The sequence below is a fragment of the Rhinolophus sinicus genome, chromosome 18 (genome assembly GCF_057876585.1).
Source record: "Rhinolophus sinicus isolate RSI-liver-muscle chromosome 18, RSI-T2T, whole genome shotgun sequence".
In the NCBI taxonomy this organism is placed as follows: Eukaryota; Metazoa; Chordata; class Mammalia; order Chiroptera; family Rhinolophidae; genus Rhinolophus; species Rhinolophus sinicus.
The window spans coordinates 48,452,255-48,473,564 of record NC_142518.1 but is presented as its reverse complement, the minus strand read 5'-3'; the positions used below and the strand labels follow the sequence as shown (position 1 = coordinate 48,473,564).

At 36.5% G+C, this 21,310-nt stretch overlaps 1 protein-coding gene and 1 long non-coding RNA gene across 3 annotated transcripts in view; one reads left to right on the top strand and one right to left on the bottom strand.

Annotated features, from left to right (window-relative positions):
• Window positions 1–21,310, bottom strand: part of SH3BGRL (SH3 domain binding glutamate rich protein like) — a 136,670-nt gene that overhangs the window by 51,391 nt on the left and 63,969 nt on the right. The gene's annotated exons all lie outside the window — the stretch shown is intronic.
• LOC141569632 (uncharacterized) lies at window positions 1,934–6,302 on the top strand. The gene is made up of 3 exons (XR_012493343.2): window positions 1,934–2,366; window positions 4,539–4,892; window positions 5,189–6,302. It is a non-coding gene; the product is annotated as an uncharacterized LOC141569632 (long non-coding RNA).

Below are 21,310 nucleotides of genomic sequence, written 5' to 3'. Positions count from 1 at the left end.
AGTACAGAACTATTAATTAAACTCCAGACTAGTTGAATTTCACGTTTTTCCACTAAAGTCATTTTTTGGTTTCAAGATCCCTTCTACAATGCCAGGTGCAACACAGGAGCTCAATTCCTGGCAGGTGAACATTGGATACGGTGAGGCCAAAAAGTAACAGCAACAGAGCCATGGATAGGGGGTTCATACCACTATATTTTCGAGGGCGGCCTGTGGAGACACAAGAAAAAAACATTCACCAATACCCTATGTGGGGACAGAGTCCCAGAGAGCAGTTTCCAGGCTCTTGGCCTCACACAAAAAGGTGCTGGCTCGATTATCAGATGGCCACCAGCTGTAATCAGATGGCCCCCCACTGTGTCTGGGTGGCCATCAGCTGTTACCGATTAGCCATTAGCCACTAATAAAACTGCCATGGCTACGCTAGGGGGTTGGTTGGCAGAGAAGCGGACTGAGGATTGCGGATCATGTGGCTCCTGCTTCCTGTATCTCCAACCCAGCCGCCAGCGAGAATATAGTGGTATGAACTCCCCTATCCATGGCTCCATTGGTGTTCCTTTTTGGCCTCACCATGTCCTGCGTTCTTGTTTGGGGAGTGGGACCAGAGTACCTAAGTGACAGAGTGGTTATTCAAAAGTAACATGCATCATTCTTTGCGGGTGACTGGGCTGAATTTCTCATAAATTAACTGTTACCCAGAAATATGTCTTCAAAAGAAATTCCCTGGATTAAACATCCGTGCATCAAATTAGATTGATGAGTTCTCCAAAATGGATTGGAGAAAACTCCATTAGTGTTTTTTAATTATGTTTTAAACACCTTTTTCAATATCAGATAGTTATGCCACCCTTAAAGTACTGATGACTGCGGCATTTTCAGTAGGCCTATATACATTTCATTTACCTAAGGTTTGAATACAGGGAGACATTGTTGAGGATTACTGTTTGCAACAGACTCTCGTCCATCCCCAACTAGCAAACATAAGTCCTTATTCTCTAAAATACCATTTGGAAATTCTAGAACAAAGATGATTAGAAGATAGAGCCCTCGGAAATCTCCAGAGCCCAACAGAGCACCTCACTGCTAGCACATTCCATGGTAGGGACACAGCAGCTGCTCTATGCAAAGCATAGAAGGACTGAAGCTCAAAAGTTGCACAAATGTTAGAGCTTCTGGGCTCACAGAAGCTATGGGTTCATTCTGCTTGGAGAGACACTTTGGGGTATCAGAAGGTACTCAGTAATTATCCCCAAATTCACAGGAATTTCAAAGTGTAGATGTGTTCAGACAAGACTGGGAGACAGATATTGTCTTCGTATTATTCATACCAATTATAACTACCATTTATAAAATGCCAATTAAGTGACAACAGCTAATGTAGGTATTTTACATATGTTATTTCATTTAATATTCATAATAGCCCCATAAGGTGGATATTATTACTACCATTTTACGTACTAGAATACTGAGGTCGCCCCAAAAAACTTTAATTATAAATAAATAAATAAATAAATAAATAAATAAATATTGAGGCTCAAAGAGGTTAAGTAAATTTATACAAAGCCACAAAGCTAATGGGTGGTGGGGCTGGCATTCAAACCTAGATGTCCCTAACTCCAAAGCTTAAGTTTGTTCTATTTCCTTGTCTAGCTTCATGATATTTTGTATGGATTTTTCTTAAGAAATTTTTTATATAAGGTCGACAACCTCTTATGAAGAGTAATACCAATTTAATGTGTCCTTACCATGTAATTCAATTCTAAATTCTATTCACCAGACTATGCTTTTGCTTCCATTATCATTCAAATGAGTATGTATACAATTTAATCAATCTCCACATCATTATTAAAAAAAGTGATTAGAATACCAAATTCCCACTTGTAAGGAATAGAATATATGAAGGTCTGCATGGGAACATTTGGGGATGTAAACTCTCACAGTGGCTGGGGTACGTGCTTGGCCTTGGAAGGATTGGCTACCCTCCCAAGGACCAAGAAAATATTTACAGGATGTGGAGCCTGGCCTTCACCTTGGCGCAGGTGGGCCGAGCTCCGATACATCTAATCTCGTACCAAGGACTGGCCCCGGCTCCTAGCCAGATCTGAGACCAGTTCCTTGTGTTGTTGACACGTATGCTTATTGGCTCCTTGCCGCTGTTGTTAGTGAAGTCCTCAAAACCCCAGAAAGCCGAGGCAGGCACAGCAGTTGTTCCCCAGCCGCCTTGGCTGCTGCAAGATATCCTGCCCGTGCTGATGACTTTACTTGACTGGGATTTCACCCACGCTGATGAAAGGCCGTTGCTGTTTCTACGACAATAATTGACTGGTCCCTGGTGGTATGATGAATTGCCTCCTTGCTTGTTAGTGGTATGATGATATATTCCCCTAATCTCTGTCTTGTCTTACTTACTTTCACTTTGTAATTAAACTCTTTAACCCCTTCATCCCGGCTTGTGGTGGTGTGTCTTGCGTATCGGGCCTTGAAATTAAGTCTGTGCACAGCAATCGATAATACTTATCGATACACCACTCTAAGATTCTCTGCTGCTCGAAAAACTTAGTGTTGGAACCCTGCTTAGGTAATGCTAAGGGTTACCATTCAATGAAGAATGCAGTTGCTAAGTACATACCGGGCCTCAAGGCCACAGTTCTTACACCGATATAAGTATAAAAATAAAAGAGTTATTATTTACGGTCTCAAGGAATTTATAAATTATAAGAATATAAATTTCATAATACTGGCAAATAATTTAAGCAACAAAATAAATCTTGCCAGTTATTAATAAAAGTCTGGTCCCTTTCTGCTGCAGGTAAGTAGATGGATTAGGACTGGGCTAATAAGAGGAAACAAAGAGATACAGAACCCATTTTAGCCTGTGTGATAACAATGGGGTGCAGAATTTTATATGTACCAGATCCCTATCTGCATTGCACCAAATGTAACCCTACTCTAAAGTATAACATAATAATTATTATTTATTAAGTGCTTCCGATGGGCCCAGCACCATACTAAGCTTTTTACATGCTCACCTTATTTAATTCTCACAATAATCTTATGAGGCAGGTGTTATTATTTTCATTCCAAATCCACAGATAAAGAAACTAATACTTAAGCGGATTAGGAACTTTCTCCAAAGCACACATTTGCCCAAGATATGTCAAAGTAAAAAGCAACACTTAAATACTAAGCATAATGACTAACAAAATAATGCACTACCATGTTTGTTATCTCATGCTAATTAGACTGTCTTTCAATTTAATGATGGCTCCTTGAGTGTAAATACGGCTCGTAACTCTTCTGTATCATTCTTAATTCTAAAGTTTGGCTTAAAGTAAGAGCAAGAAAACCTGTTGATTATTATAAAGGTTTCATATACACGGTAGATTTTCCTAGATGACCCCTTCCATCTTTTCCCATTCTGAGGTTCTGTGTTAATGAAACAAAGAAACATGCCAATAAGCAATAAAAGCCTCCTGGAACTTAAAGACTTGGTAAGAAAATGTTACAGTGAAGAAGATTCTTAAGATTCTTATAAATCATAAGAATTATATTCCCTTTACTGAAAACAAAGTTGCATCTCTATTTAAAATTGTCATCTATTTGGACAAATAAAATGTGAAGGTAAGAACATTCTAAAATGCTTCCACAGAAGTGTCAGTGACTTGTGACCATAGGTGGCTACAGGAAATGAGTGCTAAGGGGGAATTGGGGTAATAGGTACTTGAGGCTTTTCTGGCAGCTTTGGTATTATCCTTAAAACAAAAGTTGTCCTTGAAATAAATCACATTAACTTTTATAATAAAATATCTAAATTAAACATGTGTAACAAATGCTAGTCTAACATATATGTATCTTGTGTTCCAAAAAATTCAGCCTAATGTTGCATGGAGAATTTAAAATTAAACAAACCAGTTCATTCTAGCCTCCACCTCCCTACACTAATCAGTATTGTTATCAACTCAGTACAATAAGTTTCTACACAGATTTCAATCCTCTTCAGGAGAACCCTGTCATAATATACAAGGAAGGGGATTTGAGTGGTATATGAAAAGTATAAAATGAAGAGGTATAAATGCTGGTGATTTTATAGTCAGCAAAGATGTTCTCCATCTTACTACCTCCCTACAAAACAAATTCTGGCAGTAAGGAAACAATTACAGAAACCACAGCTTCCTCCTAAAGCCACACTTCCTGCAAACGCTGCAGGGTTTCTAATTCCGGTCAGAAAGATTTTCCAGGCTGCCTTCCCATGTAAGGATAAGCAAAAACACACAAATCCTCCAACAGGCTGATGTAAGGTCACAGGGCAGGCATACAAGAACCAAATATGGTAGCTAAATTCTTCAGCTCACTGCAGATACTTCTTTTATTAAAAAAAAAAAAAAAAGGCTGTAACCACCAACTCCAAAATACCAGTTCTTGAATCACAAGACAAATAATCATCTGTTCTTATTAGCGTTAACTAGGTGACAAATATGAGCCAGTCTGCCGCGTATTACATTAGCACTGCCTTTTTCTTATTTCTTTTTCTACTGCAGGAAAGGCTACGGTGAAATGTGCTGTTAAAGTGGATACATTCAACAACAGAGTATTGCATCTGAATAAATAATGGATCCAATCTGTGCCTGTACAGAAGGAAATATAGAATTCCCAAATGCTCCATGTTAATAGCTTCTGCCTCATCATAGGGAAGGCACTATCCTACACTATGACCAAGAAAAATATCCATATAAATGAAGTGACATCATTTGGTACTAAGGATAAGTCCTGAGGGGATCCTTGTCCTCACTTGAACTCCAGGATAGAACAACACCCTGAGATCTGGTCCATGGCCAGAAAGAGAAGATAATTTCCCCCACGTTGTACTACCAAAACCCCACGGTTAAAAGCAGGTATGATACTGTCTTTATATCCATTATGATACAGTTCCAATTAGCATTACCATATTCCTCGGCAATTTTGAAAGCTGTTAATACAGTCAAAGTCAAATAAAATCATAAGCATTTTGAGAGTGTGCATGAAGAGCCATGGAAACATTCATGTAAAAAATATCAAGTAATTTTACTTCTGGATTCCTAGTTTAAGTAAATAATGCAAAAGAGGGTAGGTGAAAAGTATGTGTCTGAAGAAGTTATGCAATGTTTTGGTGGGTTGTTGTTGATTTGTTTTGTTTTGTTTTGTTTTTTAGTGGTGGAGGATTGAAAGTTGCCTGCATATCACCATTTGGACTTGGTCATGTAAACAGTGGTGTGGTCATTCAAAAGATTACTATGAGCACTGTACAATTATCTATCAACAAGGAAAAATATTTATGATAAAAAGAGTGTAAAATAAGTTTAGAGAATCACAAATTTGCTATGATTCCAACTGTGAAAATAACTGTTTTTAAAAGACTGAACAGGAATTGAAACACAATTATTACAATTGCTCAGAGATAGTAGGAGTGAGTGCTTAGCACCTTGCTTAGGAAACTAATTGAGCTGTGGTGAGATCGTAAGATTATGGGGACTCCCCCACCCAACTTTTCCAGTGGTATTATATTGCTTTACATAATTTTTCAAAATACTTCAAAAAAATCAATTCATTTATACTAAGCTCTTAGTAGAGGCAGCATAGTATAATGAAAAGACCACAGACTATGAAACCTGTGGTAGACACACTCTTATGTGCCCCCTTCCATAATACTCACCACCTGGTGTTCATTCCCTTGTATAATCCCCTCCCTGGAGCATGGAAATGACCTGTAGCTTACTTCCAATCAATAAAATGTGGCAAAGGTAATGGGATGTCATTCTACTGATGATGCTATGTTATCCACGGATTTATCTTTCTAGCTGACTCACGTTAGAGTCTCTCTCTCCTTTGTTGGCTATGAAAAAGCAAGCTGCCATGAGCACTACAACCTCAAGGAAATGAATTCTGCCACCAAACACATGAGCTTAAAAGTGGATTCTTCCATAGTGGAGCCCCCAGATGAGAAACCAGTCCTGGATGACACCTTGATAGCAACCTTGTAGAGGACCCAGCTATGCAAGGACTCTTGACCAACAAACACTGTGATATAATAAATGAATATTGTTCTAAACCACTAAATTTATAGTAATTGGTTACACAACATAGAAAACTAATACAGAACCCAACTGACTTGGGTTTGAATCTCAGATCCTCCACTTATTATCAACATGGCTGAGTTGGTCAACCTCCCTGAGTTTCAAATTCCTCACTAATTAATTGGAGTAATACCCACCTCCCAGAACAGTTGCATAAAAAATTATAGATAAGAGAAGCAATGTGCCTGTCACACTGCCCACCACAAAGTAGGCTAATTGTAAATCATAAGCTCTGTCATGGATAGAACCTTGTCTATCTTGCTCATCATTTTTTCAAGTGCCTATTATTATATCTGACCCACAGCAAGTGTTCTATAAATATATAGCAAATAAATAAATGAAAATAAGCTCTCAAGGTATGGTAGCTACTATTTTAAATATGCATAAGGAACTGTAGTTATACATAATTGAGAGAGAACCCCTGCCCTCAAGGTATTAAAAACAATGAATTATAGTATGGTGCATCAACCATAATATAGGACAGTCTTTCTGAAGCAGTATAATAATGAGGGAATGTAGATGAAAAGCCAGACTCTAGAATCAAACATAAGAAAATTGTATCAGTACAATTCAATGTAACCTTTTGAAAAGATCCTACCAATATCAATAGAAACCACACATGAAGGTGATAAAGAAGTGTTTAAAGCAGGCAATGTAGTTGGTAGGTAGTCACTATAAGGCAAGTGGTTTATAAAATGCTGGGCTGATTCCTGAGCATTCATGAAGTCTAGTGACTTCCCTCACTCACTTCGTGGGACTCTGAGAAGGAAGATGGGCTGTTTAGCACACCCAGCAAATGTTTAAGAGACCAGAGACATTGTAAATTTCTTCTTGAGAAACCTTAGAAAGATGCCACTGTTTATTGCATCATAGTAAAATTTCAGAAATGTGCTCAAAAAAGTGTCAACCAAAGTAAGAAATTCTATTCTGATAATAGTCCATAAAAAGGTACTTCTAATGTAACAGTCTAATAGAAAGTTTACTGGCAGTTAAATATTGTCAATCAATACATGTCTTTAGGCCCAGAGTCAATTTCCACTAAAACCATCCTGCCATATTGTAAAATTGATCTTGTTCTTCGATTGGCTACTTTACCTGGCATCTATTAAACTGCTCCAAAAGCAAAAGAATTACCACTCCCAACCATTAGATAAATGTGAAGCAGTAGAAAAAATTCCAAAGTCAAGTCAATTTGAACCACAAACCCTGTACTCACAACACTCAACTAGAGTTCACTGTAAAAATACACCAACATTTGTTTCTGTGAAAAAGGGAAGACCAAAAATATTGTGAAACAATGAGTAAGAAAGTCATTGACTTAATCTCTGAAAGTCCCGAAAACCATTCTATGAAGAAGACCAATAAATACACATACAAAGACACATGCGCATTCTCAGAAATGCAATTCCTAATGACTCTTTGTTGAAAGAAAATGATTTCTCCACCTCCCTTTACTTTTTAAAAGGAACATAAGCATTTTTCATATTTCTTACTGTATTTTCAACACAGTAAAACATCTCTTTGCTAGGATCAAATTTTCTCTAGTACTAAAAATGTTTTAAGGCAATGGCTTTTTCAAATTCAAGAGTACTATTACGGTGGCAACAGAAAGAAGGTGAAAAAAACATAAAGAATGATTGAGGGAGGTTTAACTTACTGCCAATGGCATCACTCAAGGAGGGAGAGAATCTCATCCTAACACCTACCATGAAGCAAACCATCAAATGTAAGGAAGAAACATAATCCTTTTGCATGTTGATCAAATTCATGGAAACATCACAAACTGTCCTGATTCAACTTACTTAAATTCAATTTATTTACCCTTAAAATTACTATTCTATCAAATGCATAATAATAGGAGATATCAAATCTTTGTACATATTATCTAACTGGGTAATTTTCACAAATAATTCTCTCAGATTTTTAGACCAGAGGGTCAGTTTTCCAAACAATGAAAATTTTGTCTACCTAAATAGCACACTTTATTAATGTGTGCTATATACAGTGAGACAAATAGGCATGGACTTTATTCTTTTTTACACACTGAAAGCAAACACAGCCACCCAATTTAAAGCTAACCCTCAGTTACAGTCTATTCAAAGTAAAGGATTTAAGTGGCCTTACACTAACTTATGGTGATTGTAATTTTTTTTGCTTCTTAAAGGAATTTGAAGAACCTCCACAAAGAAATGTATATTACTAAATGTTGATTCACAATCTAAAAGTTGTTTATATGAATGCTTCTTCAAAGTTGTACAGGCTCAATTTGTACATAATTCTTGGTCCAGGTTACCTTCACACTAAAAAAAAAATGCATATCCCTGGTCCCCCTTGTCTATACCCTTCTGAGAAAATAACTGTTAACCAGAAGCAGCTGTTGGTGGGTCCACAGCATAATCTTTACACCTAAAGGGCTGCCCGTGACTTCAGAAAACACACACACACAAACACACAAATATACTATCTTTTCAGACTATCTTAACCGTAGTACTGAGTTTTTCCCTCTATAGTTGGTGAGGTAATAACATTTCATTACAAAGGAAATCAAATACTTTCTTTTCAAGGGAGCATGGCAACTCAGAAAATTCTGTACCCTGGCCAAAACAAGTTCATTTGCCATAGGAAAAATAACTAGTCTGAAGCCTTAGCTGAGCAGTGTGCCCCAGATGAACATTCCAAAGAACACTATGAATGTATTGACAGACACAAATCAATAAAGCATGTTGTAAACTGTCCAGCTGAGGAGAACCATCATGTATTACCTAATTAGTTAAATAAGACCAGAATCAAATGGTCCAAGAAGTTAACCAACTACTAAACTAAGGTTGCTAAAAGAAAAGAGGCTTGGGTCATGTAGTTCTGTGGGCTTTCTGTGCAATCAGTGAGTTTCTGTGCAATTTAGTTACTACCGTTGTTATCTGGACTACGACCATCAAGAACAACAGCATGTCCAGCAATGAGACCTACTGTCAAGAACGGTGAAAGAGCTGATGTTTTTACTTTACTTACAAACTAACAAGTAAGCCTGCCACAGTTTTAAGGATGATGGCAGAAAACATGAGGCTTCTGGATCACAGCAATGGCAGTAGCCACAGTATCAGCATTTTCTTGTACCTGTTCCCTGATCCTCAGTTCCTACAGGGTGACACGAGGGGCCAGGATCTTTTGTACTGGGCAGTAAGCAAATCTCCCTTTGCTTTAGATAGGCATACTATCTCATCTTTCAAGGCTGGCTGCATCCTTCAAAAGATAATACAGAACAAAGGTAGTCAGCACCTGTGCTCACAAGATGTATACAAATGCAAAAGACCAGTGGAGAATTGTCTGCCAACATCTACCATTATTAATATAGTCAATAATACTGTAATAGCTATATATGGTATCAAAGGGTACTAGACAGATCAGGGTGATCACTCTGTAAGTTATATAAATGTCTCATCATTATGTTGTACACCTGAAACTAATATCATATAATATATATATATATATATATATATATATATATATATATATATATATATATATATTTTAATTTTCAATTACAGTTGACATTCAATTTTCAAACTAATATTGTATGTCAACTAAAACTGAAAAAATACATATTTAAAAAACAACCTACTTGGCTATTATAAAATTCTCAGTTCTCGTCTTAGAGGTTTCTGAAAGCAAAGCTAATCGGAACATCAAATGTAGTTTTGGGTAATGAAAGCCTATAATTTCACCACCTGGTTGAACAGAAAATTATGGGAGTTAAGTTATATAGCAATTCAATTAAAAACAAAAATTGTGGCTGCTTCAAAAATCTATTAAGCCAGACTGAACTCTTCTACCTCCAGGAATAAAACATTCATTGAGCAGTCCCTCATAAAGTGGGTTATTTCTAAAATCAATTCTTGTGATCAATGTTACATCTTTAACTTCTCTCACTCTAAAACTAAATATCTATATGTGTGCCAAAAGACAAAAAATAAATCATGACCTCATTTTAAAGTCCAGACAAGCTGCAAAGCATTTATTCTCTCTGTAATACACTTTTATCTTAAGAATTTTAATCCTGATTCAGGAAATAATTTGCTCAAATAAGTCTAATACTAATGAAGTGTAAAAAGAAAAAAAAACTGGCAGTTATCACTACAGAATACTTACTGAAAGAAGAGGAAAGGACTCTAATGTCTGGTGTTACTACTAAACTCTTATGTAAGCAGATTTTATTTTTTATTTTGTTTTGTTTTGATTTTAATGAATATCAGAAGCATAAGTTATCAGGAAAATATTACAAAAAAATACTCATTTACCTTATGATTTTTAAAAATGTTCAGTGCTTTTTGCAAAGGTAGCCAAAACCTGCGTAGGATTCAAGGAGAGTCCATATACTGAAAAGTGAGGCTCAATTATAGGCCAGTTTCCATAGTGAGCCAATAAGATATATACTCTTATTAAGATTCATGTGACCAGAGGGTAACGGGGAGGGAGGGTGGTAGAAGAGGGTAAAAGGGGTCAAATATATGGTGATGGAAAGAGAACTGACTCTGGGTGGTCAACGCACAATGAAACATATAGACGATGTGTTACGGAACTGTACACTTGAAACCTATGTAACTTTACTAATATCACCACAATACATTTAATGAAAAGTAAATAAATAAAATTTGACAAAGCCAGAAAAAAAAAAAGATTCATATACACAAGGGGAATGAATTATGCTAAGGTATCATCTAGTGATCTGACAACAGTTAATTTATTGAAATATATCTAGTTTCCCTGAGCACCTGACTCACTCAGACTACAGCAAAGAATCAGATATAATTAACATCAAACAGGTATTGAACCCATGCCTATCATGGCTTTTCTAAAACGTGAATGTTACTGATTAACTCTGTGCAATCTACCAAGGCAATAACATCTCATAATGCCTGTTTGTTGACTGGTAGATATGCATTTTTTAAACTTTATAGATCTTTTAAAAGATCTACATGATAAATATTTGTTAATAATTCTTCATCATAGAATCCTGCAACTTTTTTACATTAGGTGTGAGACACACAAACATTTCAGTGAGTGGATTTGTAGGGGAACAGGGAAAAATCACTAAATATTCCCAGCTTTTCAGAATGCATGGAATTCTAATTTTCTTGGTATAAAAACAAGTAAAAGTATTGAACATAGTTTAAAGAGATTTGGTGCTATACTGTACTAATTAAAAGAGAATTTAAAAATATATTTTTTCTATGTTCTTCATTCTAGGTTTATATGAAACATCCTGGCAATGAAAATTCAACCCTCCACCCCACCCCACCCCCACAAAAAAAATCCTGTAAATTAGTTCTCATTCCATAGCCTAGGTCTTCAGGCAGCATAAAAGAAGAAGACGGTATTTCTTTTTTAGGAATGTTTAAAACTTAGTAGAACACTAAATTCAATTTACCACACCACAGTAAAATAGTTGTGATAGTTAACTTTTAAATACTTATGTCATGTGTAAATTATTACATTACTCATTTTATATGCATTATCTAATTTTAATAGAGGAGAAAACAGTTCTTAGACCAGTTAACTTAGCTCAAGAAGACACAGTTAGAAAATGGTAGGACAGAGATTCAAAACAAACAGCTTGAATCCATGATCTTTGCCACCACATTATGCAAACGGAGGTTATGTAATTAAGTAAGCTATAAATATGGAAATAATTCCAGAAATTTTAAAAATATATATTAGGAAATTTTTCATTCCAAGGATTGAAAGGGGTAAGCTAACGAGTCAGGTAAATGAAAAGATCAATTGCTTAAAACTAATAGAATATGGAAAACAATAGGATTAAAATATAAAATTACTTTGTTTTAAGACTTAAAAATACTTTAACAAAAGAACAAGACAAACAAATGAAGAAACAAAAACTCACAGACACAGACAATAGTTCAGTGGTTAACAGAGGGTAAGGGGGGAGGAGGGCGGTAGATGAGGGTAAAGGGGATCAAATATATGGTGATGGAAGGAGAACTGACTCTGGGTGGTGAACACACAATGTGATATATAGATGATGTATTACAGAATTGTACATCTGAAACCTATGTAACTTTACCATTGTCACCCAATAAACTATAATTTAAAATACTTTAAGCAGTTATTTGTTTTAAACCTATTTTTGTCTAATGTATTTCCCAGTGTTCATTTATTTTCAAGTCTAGAACTGAAATTAAAAATTGATCTAAAGAATCACAGCCTGGGATCCGGATCAAAATGGCAGCGTGAGGAGAGCCTCTGTAAAGCTCCCCTGGAATTCACAACTAAGCGAATAACAATAACTCCACAAAGGACTCCCCGCACAGCAGACCAGCAAGACAAAGAGGCCCACTACTGAATTCACCTAAAGGTCGGGGAATCCCATGAGCAGGGGAGGAAGGAAGGGAGAAGAAGTAGACGGAGACGCGCGGGCGCAGGATTCAGACCTAGCTCAGTGCACCGAGCTCGCTGCATCCCGGAACTATCAGAGCTGTGGGAGAGGGAAGAACTTGGACTGCTAGGGCTCCATTAATGGCCCATAGGGCTGAGGGGGTAGCACATAAAACGGCTGAATCCAACGCTCACGGCAGAGACCTCGGAGAAAAAACTGAGGGAAGAAGACTGAAAACATTGCTTTAAGCCCTCACTGCCAAGCAGAGACCAGAAGCCTTAGGCACTAAGACTAGCCGCCCCCTCTCTACCCTCCCAGAGCTCGCCCCGCCCAGCCTGGCCCGTACTAGAAGCGGAACAGTAGCAGTGTCAGATCAAAACAAAAGACATTTTGGTTGATTCCATGTCTTCGCCACCATAAACAAAGCTGCAATGAACATTGGAGCACACGTGTTTTTATGGATAAATGTTTTCAGATTTTTTGGGTGATGGAATGAGAACTGACTCTGGGTGATGAAAACACAATAGGAATTATAGATGATGTAATACAGAATTGTACACCTGAAATCTATGTAATTTTACTAACAATTGTCACCCCAATAAATTTAATAAAATAAAATTAAAAAAAAAAAAAGAATATTTCCTGTTCTGACAACTGTGGACCACAGACACAGATTAGCAGCCCAACTACTGCCGGCAAAGGGGAGGGAGCTATGGAAGCAGGACCAGCTTTGGTGGTGGTCACGGCCATTGCTCTGGGCCACCTGTCACAACTCACACCGCCCCTGGACCCACCTATATGGCAGATCCGTGCAGGAGTAAACAGAACTGCTGAAACATAAGAGCTCTGAATCTGGTGCAGGAAGAGCTTTGGAACTGCAAAAGCTCTCTGCATACCCACACGGACACTGCGCACTGTGACCCAGGCGAACTATAAACAGAGAAGAAGCCCGTCCCCCAGGGAATCCCCCCATTGTGTGAGAAGCTGGAATAGTGCAGACAAAACATAGCACTACCGTGTGAGAGAGGAAAAAAAGGCTACAGTCTGAGAGAAAATAAAACATTCTACCGACAAGTACTGGAAAACAAAAGAAAGACCTCGTCCTATCAACCTTTTGCAGAAGCAACTCCTGTAGATGTCTAGGAAGAGAAATAATAAATCAGTAATTGCCATGAATAACCCAGGCAACAAGACAGCTCAGAAAGAAAGTGAAAAGTCTCCAGAAAAGGAACTTAAAGATATGGAAATATGTAACTTAAATGACAGAGAATTCAAGATTACAATTCTGAAAAAACTCAACGAGATGCAAGAAAACACAGAAAGGCAGTTTAATGAACTCAGAAACACAACGAAAGAAAAACATGAGCATTTTACGAAAGAGAATGAAATTTTAAAAAAGAATCAAATAGAATTTCTGCAGATTAAGAACTCAATAGAAGAAATTAAAAATGAAATAACCAGCTTAGGTAGTAGAGTTGACCAGATGGAGGAAAGAATCAGTGACATCGAAGATAGAAACCTGGAAATGACACAGATGAAAGAAGAAAGAGACTTGAGACTTAAAAGAAATGAAAGAACTCTACAAGAACTTTCTGAGAGTGACTCCATCAGAAAGAGCAATATGAGAATAATGGGCATACCAGAAGGAGAAAAAAGAGAGACGGGAACAAAGAATATATTCAAATAAATTCTTGATGAGAATTTCCGAAACTTGTGGACAGAACTGGATCCTTGAATCCAAGAAGCAAATAGAACACCTAATTACCTCAATCCCAACAGGCCTTCTCCAACACACATTGCATTGAAGCTGTCTAAAATCAACGACAAAGAAAGAATCCTCAAGGCAGCCAGGGAAAAGAAGACGGTAACCTACAAAGGAAAGCCCATTAGATTATCATCAGATTTTTCAGCAGGAACTCTACAAGCCAGGAGGGAGTGGAACCAAATATTCAAACTATTGAAAGAGAGGAATTATGAGCCAAGAATAATATATCCAGCAAAGATATACTCTACATATGAAGGAGGAATAAAGACCTTTCCAGACATACAGAAGCTGAGGGAATTTTCTAATACATGACCTGCACTACAAGAAATACTAAAGGAGGCTATTCGACCACCATAAACAGGGGAAATTTGTGGCAACCAAAAGATACAAAGGGGGAGAATAAAGGCCTGAACCGGAATATGGGAATGGAGAAAGTAAGCGTGCTGAAGAAAATGGAATACTCTAAATATCAAACTTTCTTTTACATCTACTTAAGAGTAACCCCTCAAAAACAATCCAGAACTGAAATACATACTGTAATAAAAGAAGAAACAGAGGGAAACATCATAGAATACCACCACACAGAAATAATAGACAACAACAAAAAGGCAAAGAAACAATGGAGACACAGCCTTAACAGAAAACTAAAGATAGAATGACAGGAAATCCTCACATATCAATAATCACCCTAAATACAAACGGACTGAACTCACCAATAAAAAGGCACAGAGTAGCAGATTGGATCAAAAAACTAAACCCAACCATACGCTGTCTCCAAGAGACACATCTCAGTTACAAGGACAAACATACACTCAAAGTGAAAGAGTGGAAATTGACACTCCAAGCAAATGGTACCCACAGAAAATCAGGTGTAGCCATAATGATACCAGATGAAACAGACTTTAGGGTGAAAAAGATAACAAGAGACAAAGATGGACATTTCATAATGGTAAAGGGGACTATAAAACAAGAAGACATAACAGTCATAAATATTTATGCCCCCAATCAGCAAGCACAGAAATACACCAAGCAAGTATTAAAAGAAGTAAAGGGAGAAATTGACAAAAACACAATTATACTAGGGGACTTAAATCCATCATTGACAGCTATGTATAGATCATCCAAACAGAAAATAAATAACGAAATAGCAGCCCTAAATGACACATTAAATGAAATGGACATAATTGACATATATAGAGCACTTCATCCTAAAACATCAGACTATATATTCTTTTCTAGTGTACATGCAACATTCTCAAGGATAGAACATATATTGGGAAATAAAATCAGCCTCAGCAAATTTAAGAAGACTGAAGTCATACCAAGCATATTCTCTGATCACAAGGCTTTGAAATTGGATATCAACTGCAAAAGGAAAGCAGGAAAAAACACAAATACATGAAGATTAAACAACATACTCTTAAAGAACAACTGGGTCAAAGAAGAAATTAGAGGAGAGATCAAAAGATACATAGAAACAAATGACAATGAAAATACATCCTACCAAAATTTTGGGGATGCAGAGAAAGCAGTTTTAAGAGGGAAATTTATATCATTACAGGCCTATCTCAAAAAATAAGAAAAATCCCAAATAAACAACCTCACGTTACACCTTAAAGAACTAGAAAAAGAAGAACAAGTGAAACCCAAGGTCAGCTCGAGAAAGGAAATTACAAAAGTCAGAGCAGAACTAAATAAATAGAGAACAAAAGCCAATAGAAAAAATTAATGTGACAAAGAGCTGGTTCTTTGAAAAGATGAACAAAATTGACAAACCCTTGGCTAGACTCACTAAGATAAAAAGAGAGAAGACACTAATTAACAAAATCAGAAACGAAAAAGGGGAAGTTATCACGGACACCACAGAAATACAAAGGATCATCCAAGAATACTATGGAGGACTATATGTCACCAAATTCAATAACCTAGAAATAATGAATAAGTTCTTAGAAACATATAGCCTTCCAAGGCTGAACCACGAAGAACTGGAAAATCTAAACAGACCGATAACCAGTAACGAAATAGAATCAGTCATCCAAAACCTTCCCAAAAGCAAAGTCCGGGACCAGATGGCTTCACTAGTGAATTCTACTAAATCTTCAAAGAGGATCTAATACGAACCCTGCCCAAACTCTTCCAAAAAATTGAAGAGACAGTACTCCCTAACTCATTTTATGAGGACAACATTACCAGGATACCAAAACCTGGTAAGGACAACACAAAAAAAGAAAACTACAGACCAATATCTCTGATGAATACAGATGCAAATATCCTAAACAAAATTCTAGCAAATCGAATACAACAATGCATTAAAAAGATTATTCATCACGACCAAGTGGGGTTCATCCCCGGGGAACAAGGATGGTTCATCATCCACAACTCCATCAATGTGATACATCACATAAACAAAATAAAGGACAAAAATCATATGATTATATCAATTGATGCAGAGAAAGCATTTGACAAGATACAACATCCATTTATGAATAAAACACTTCATAAAATAGGTATAGAAGGAAAATACCTCAACATAATAAAGGCCATATATGACAAGTGCTAATCTCATAATTAATGGTGAAAAAGTGAAGCCTTTTGCTCTACATTCAGGAACACGACGGGGCTGTCCCCTATCACCTCTGCTTTTCAAAATAGTGTTGGAAGTCCTTGCCAGAGCAATCAGGCAAGAGAAAGAAATAAAAGGCATCCAAATGGGGAATGAAGAAGTTAAATTATCACTCTTTGCAGATGACATGATGCCATAGATAGAAATCCCTAAAGACTCCACCAAACCTTTTAGAAACAATCAATGAATACAGTAAAGTTGCTGGCTACAAAACCAACGTACAAAAGTCCATCGCATTCCTATATACTAACAGTGAAATCTCATAAAAAGAAATACAAAAAACAATTCCTTTTGTAATTGCAGCAAAAAGAATAAAATACCTAGGAATAAACTTAACCAAGGATGTGAAGGACCTATATGCTGAAAAGTATAAGATATTTTTGAAAGAAATTGAAGAAGACACAAAGAAATGGAAAGACATTCCATGCTCAAGGACTGGAAGAATCAACATAGTTAAAATGGCCATATTACCCAAAGCAATATACAGATTTAATGCAATCACCATCAAAATCCCAATGGCATTTTTTAAAGTAATAGAACAAAAAATCATCAGATTTGTTTGTAAACACAAAGACCCTGAACAGCCAAAGCAATCTTAAGAAAAAAGAACATAATGGAGGTATCACACTTCCTGCCTTTAGCTTGTACTACAGGGCTACAGTAATCAAAACAACATGGTATTGGCAGAAAAACAGACACATAGACCAATGGAATAGAATTGAGAACCTAGAAATAAAACCACATAAATATGGACAGATAATTTTTGACAAAGAAGCTAAAAACATACAATGGAGGAAAGACAGCCTCTTCAGTGAATGGTGCTGGGAGAATTGGATAGCCACGTGCAAAAGAATGAAACTGGACTGCTATTTGTCACCATGTACCAAAGTTAATTCAAAATGGATCAAAGACTTAAGCATAAGACCTGACACAATAAACTGTATAGAAGAAAACATACGTACTAAACTTAGGGACCTTGGGTTCAAAGAGCATTTTATGAATTTGACTCCAAAGGCAATGGAAGTAAAAGCTAAAATAAATGCATGGGACTATATGAAACTTAAAAGCTTCTGCACAGGAAAAGAAACCATCGACAAAATAAAGAGATAACCAACTGAATGGGAGAAGATTTTTGCAAACAGTGCCTCCGATAAGGGGCTAATATCCAAAGTATACAAGGAACTCATGCAACTCAACAATAAAAAACAAACAACACAATTGAAAAATGGGCAAAGGACCTGCAGAGACATTTCTCCAAAGAGGACATACAAATGGCAAATAGACATATGAAAAAATGCTCAACATCACTAATCATCAGAGAAATGCAAATCAAAACCACAATGAGATATCACCTCACCCCAGTCAGAATGGCTATCTTCAACGAGACAAATAGTAACAAGTGTTGGAGAGGCTGTGGAGAAAAAGGAAACCTCATAGTGTTGGGGGGAATGCAGACGGGTGCAGCGGTTATGGAAGGCAGTGTGGAGTTTCCTCAAAAAATTACGAATAGAATTGCCATATGACCCAGCAATCCCTCTCCTGTGTATCTACCCAAAAAAATCTGAAAACATCCATAAAGACACGTGTGCTCCAATGTTCATTGCAGCTTTGCTTACGGTGGCCAAGACATGGAAACAACCACAATGTCCTTCGATAGATGAATGGATAAAGAAGTTTTGGTATATATACACAATGGAATACTATTCGGCGGTAAGAAAAGATGATATAGGAACATTTGTGACAACATGGATGGATCTTGTGAGTGTGATGCTAAGCGAAGTAAGTCAGACAGAAAAAGCAGAGAACCATGTGATTTCACTGATATGTTGTATATAAACCAAAAACAACAAAAGAACAAGACAAACAAATGAGAAACAAAAACTCACAGACACAGACAACAGTTTAGTGGTTACCAGAGGGTAGGGGGGGTGGGGGGTGGGAGATGAGTGTAAGCGGGATCCAATATATGGTGATGGAAGGAGAACTGTCTCTGGGTGGTGAACACACAATGGGATTTATAGATGATGTAATACAGAATTGTACCCCTGAAATCTATGTAATTTGACTAACAATTGTCACACCAATAAATTTTAAAAAATTGATCTAAAATGCAATTGCATAAAACCCATTAAAAAGCAAGCAATAATCACATAGTTTATTAGATTGGCCAACTTAATTTATGATAATTAGGAAAGAGCTAGGTGTTCATTGCTTTAGGAAAGTCTCGGAAATTTTCTTTAATTATGTAGTATTCATTTAAATCCAACAGGCTTTTATTGTAAATATCAGAAATACAGATTAGGATCTATGGTGTAAGTTAAAACTGCATTTTTTCTACTCTCTACCAGATGGTAAGTTATCAAACATATTTTCCTTCAGGCTGTAATGAGTACATTCATTTTCTAAGTAAACACATAGTTGCTGAACAGTTTGGAGAGGAATTCTCATCACAACTTCTGGTCAATATAATCTCTGGGGTTCATCTAGATGAAGGTGTGATTAGTGAAGTTCTGGAAATTCCAGTCTTTCTTATTATACCACTGTGCAGTCAGCTTGACCAAAAGGTAGGCTGGAATATTTTTTGTAACTACAACATTTACAGACAGACACAGATGGAATTTATTTGCTATGTTAAAATTTTCCATTAAAAGGACAGCTGCAATTATTTTGCTCATTTCTATCAAGATGTCTACTATATTAAAGTATTTTTCCCATCTAGCCTATCACAGAGTAAGGGGCCTCATCAAACCCTCCCTCAAGGTTGAGAACTTATTTTGTGGAATGGTCTGGTCTGCAAAGGAGATTCCCATGGCTTCTGGTTATTTAGTGGGGCAGCAGGGCACAGAATGAAAGTCTCTAGCTCCTCCATCCAGCCAAGGGAAGGAACACATTCAGATACATTAAATAAATGCCTAATTCCAATAAATCTATAAGTACAACTGGAAAAAAAAATGCCTCATGTGTGTTTGCGAACACCATTTAGTGGGGGGGGGGGAAGCTTAAACTAAAGTTTAAACTAAAGTTTTAAAAATTCTGCATTTTTTAATGCACACATGGCTCCCCTTTTGAAGAACCAGAATCTGTCCCTATAAACTTGTTCTTTAAAGGAAAAAAAAAACAGTTGAAGTTGGTAAAATTTATATAAAGTATGCTATTGCATACCAATGAATGCATACTTTCACCAACCATAGTAAATAATTTATTTTTTAAAGGACAAGGGGAAAAGAGAAGAAGAGGAGGAAGTACAATACCCAACTTGAGTTATAAAAGGTGCTATGCTTTAGATTAATAAAGGAAATGAACGCAAGTCTATAATTCTAAAACACAGAGACCAGAATGTCACTTAATAAATTTATTTTTTTTAAATGTTAAAAACTCCACTATATTAAAAATACTTTAAATGCATTTTAAATTATACACTATGAAGTTCATTCTTTTGGTGCACATTTCTATGAGTTTTGACAAATGCATAAAGTCATGCAACAACCAGCAAAATCAGAGCAGTTCCCATACTCCCCCCAAAGTTCCCATGTGCTACCACTTTGTAACACTGGTTCTTATAATTAAAATTTTAGTTCACAGACATTCTTCTTAACTAACATTGCACAGTAGCTTCTGGTTTCTCTCAACCCTTTTTGCTGAATAAGAGTTTAGATTTTTTCACAAAAAGACAAATGGATAAGGGTCTGTATGTCAGATCAGCAAGTATTTAAGAAGTGCTTGTTCTGATTCCAGCACTGCACTAAATGTTCTGGGGACCACAGGAGAAGATAAAAATACTACATAAGAAGTGAGATCATAGGCATGTGAAACTTTACAACGATATGAGAGGACATATAATGGATTGTTTAATTTTGAGATTCACATTATAAAAGGTATTCTTAATTTAGCAACTGTGAGTCCCCTAAAATGTATACATGTCTTTGAAAAGAGGCTCCAGAGTTTTCATCAGGTTATCAGGATGACTACAGTGGAAGGTGTTTTAGAAAGAAAATAAGAATGGAGAGGTAATATGGAAATAATTGGTGGTAAATCTTATAATCCAATAAGCAACATAAAGACTTAACCTTCATACAACACTTTGAGTTTTCACATCCATTTCTTCCATTTGAACTAATGAGCATTTGCAAAAGGTTCTGAAGTAATGAAACGAGATGAGAGAAATAGTGATTGAGGAAAATTAGTAGAGTAGTAGTATGCAGAAAGGGTTGAAAACAGACTACAGGTAAGAAACTATTGTTTAGGTCTAAAGAGATGGGTGTCAATTGGAAGGTGTGAGCCGGAAAAGTGAAGAGGTAGCAGAGAATCAAAGAGACATTATTAAAAGAAAAAATGATAGGATTAACTGATGGATTGGTTTGGAAAGATTAAAGATAAGGATTTACTTAATCAATCACTCATTTAACAAGTATTTATTAAGC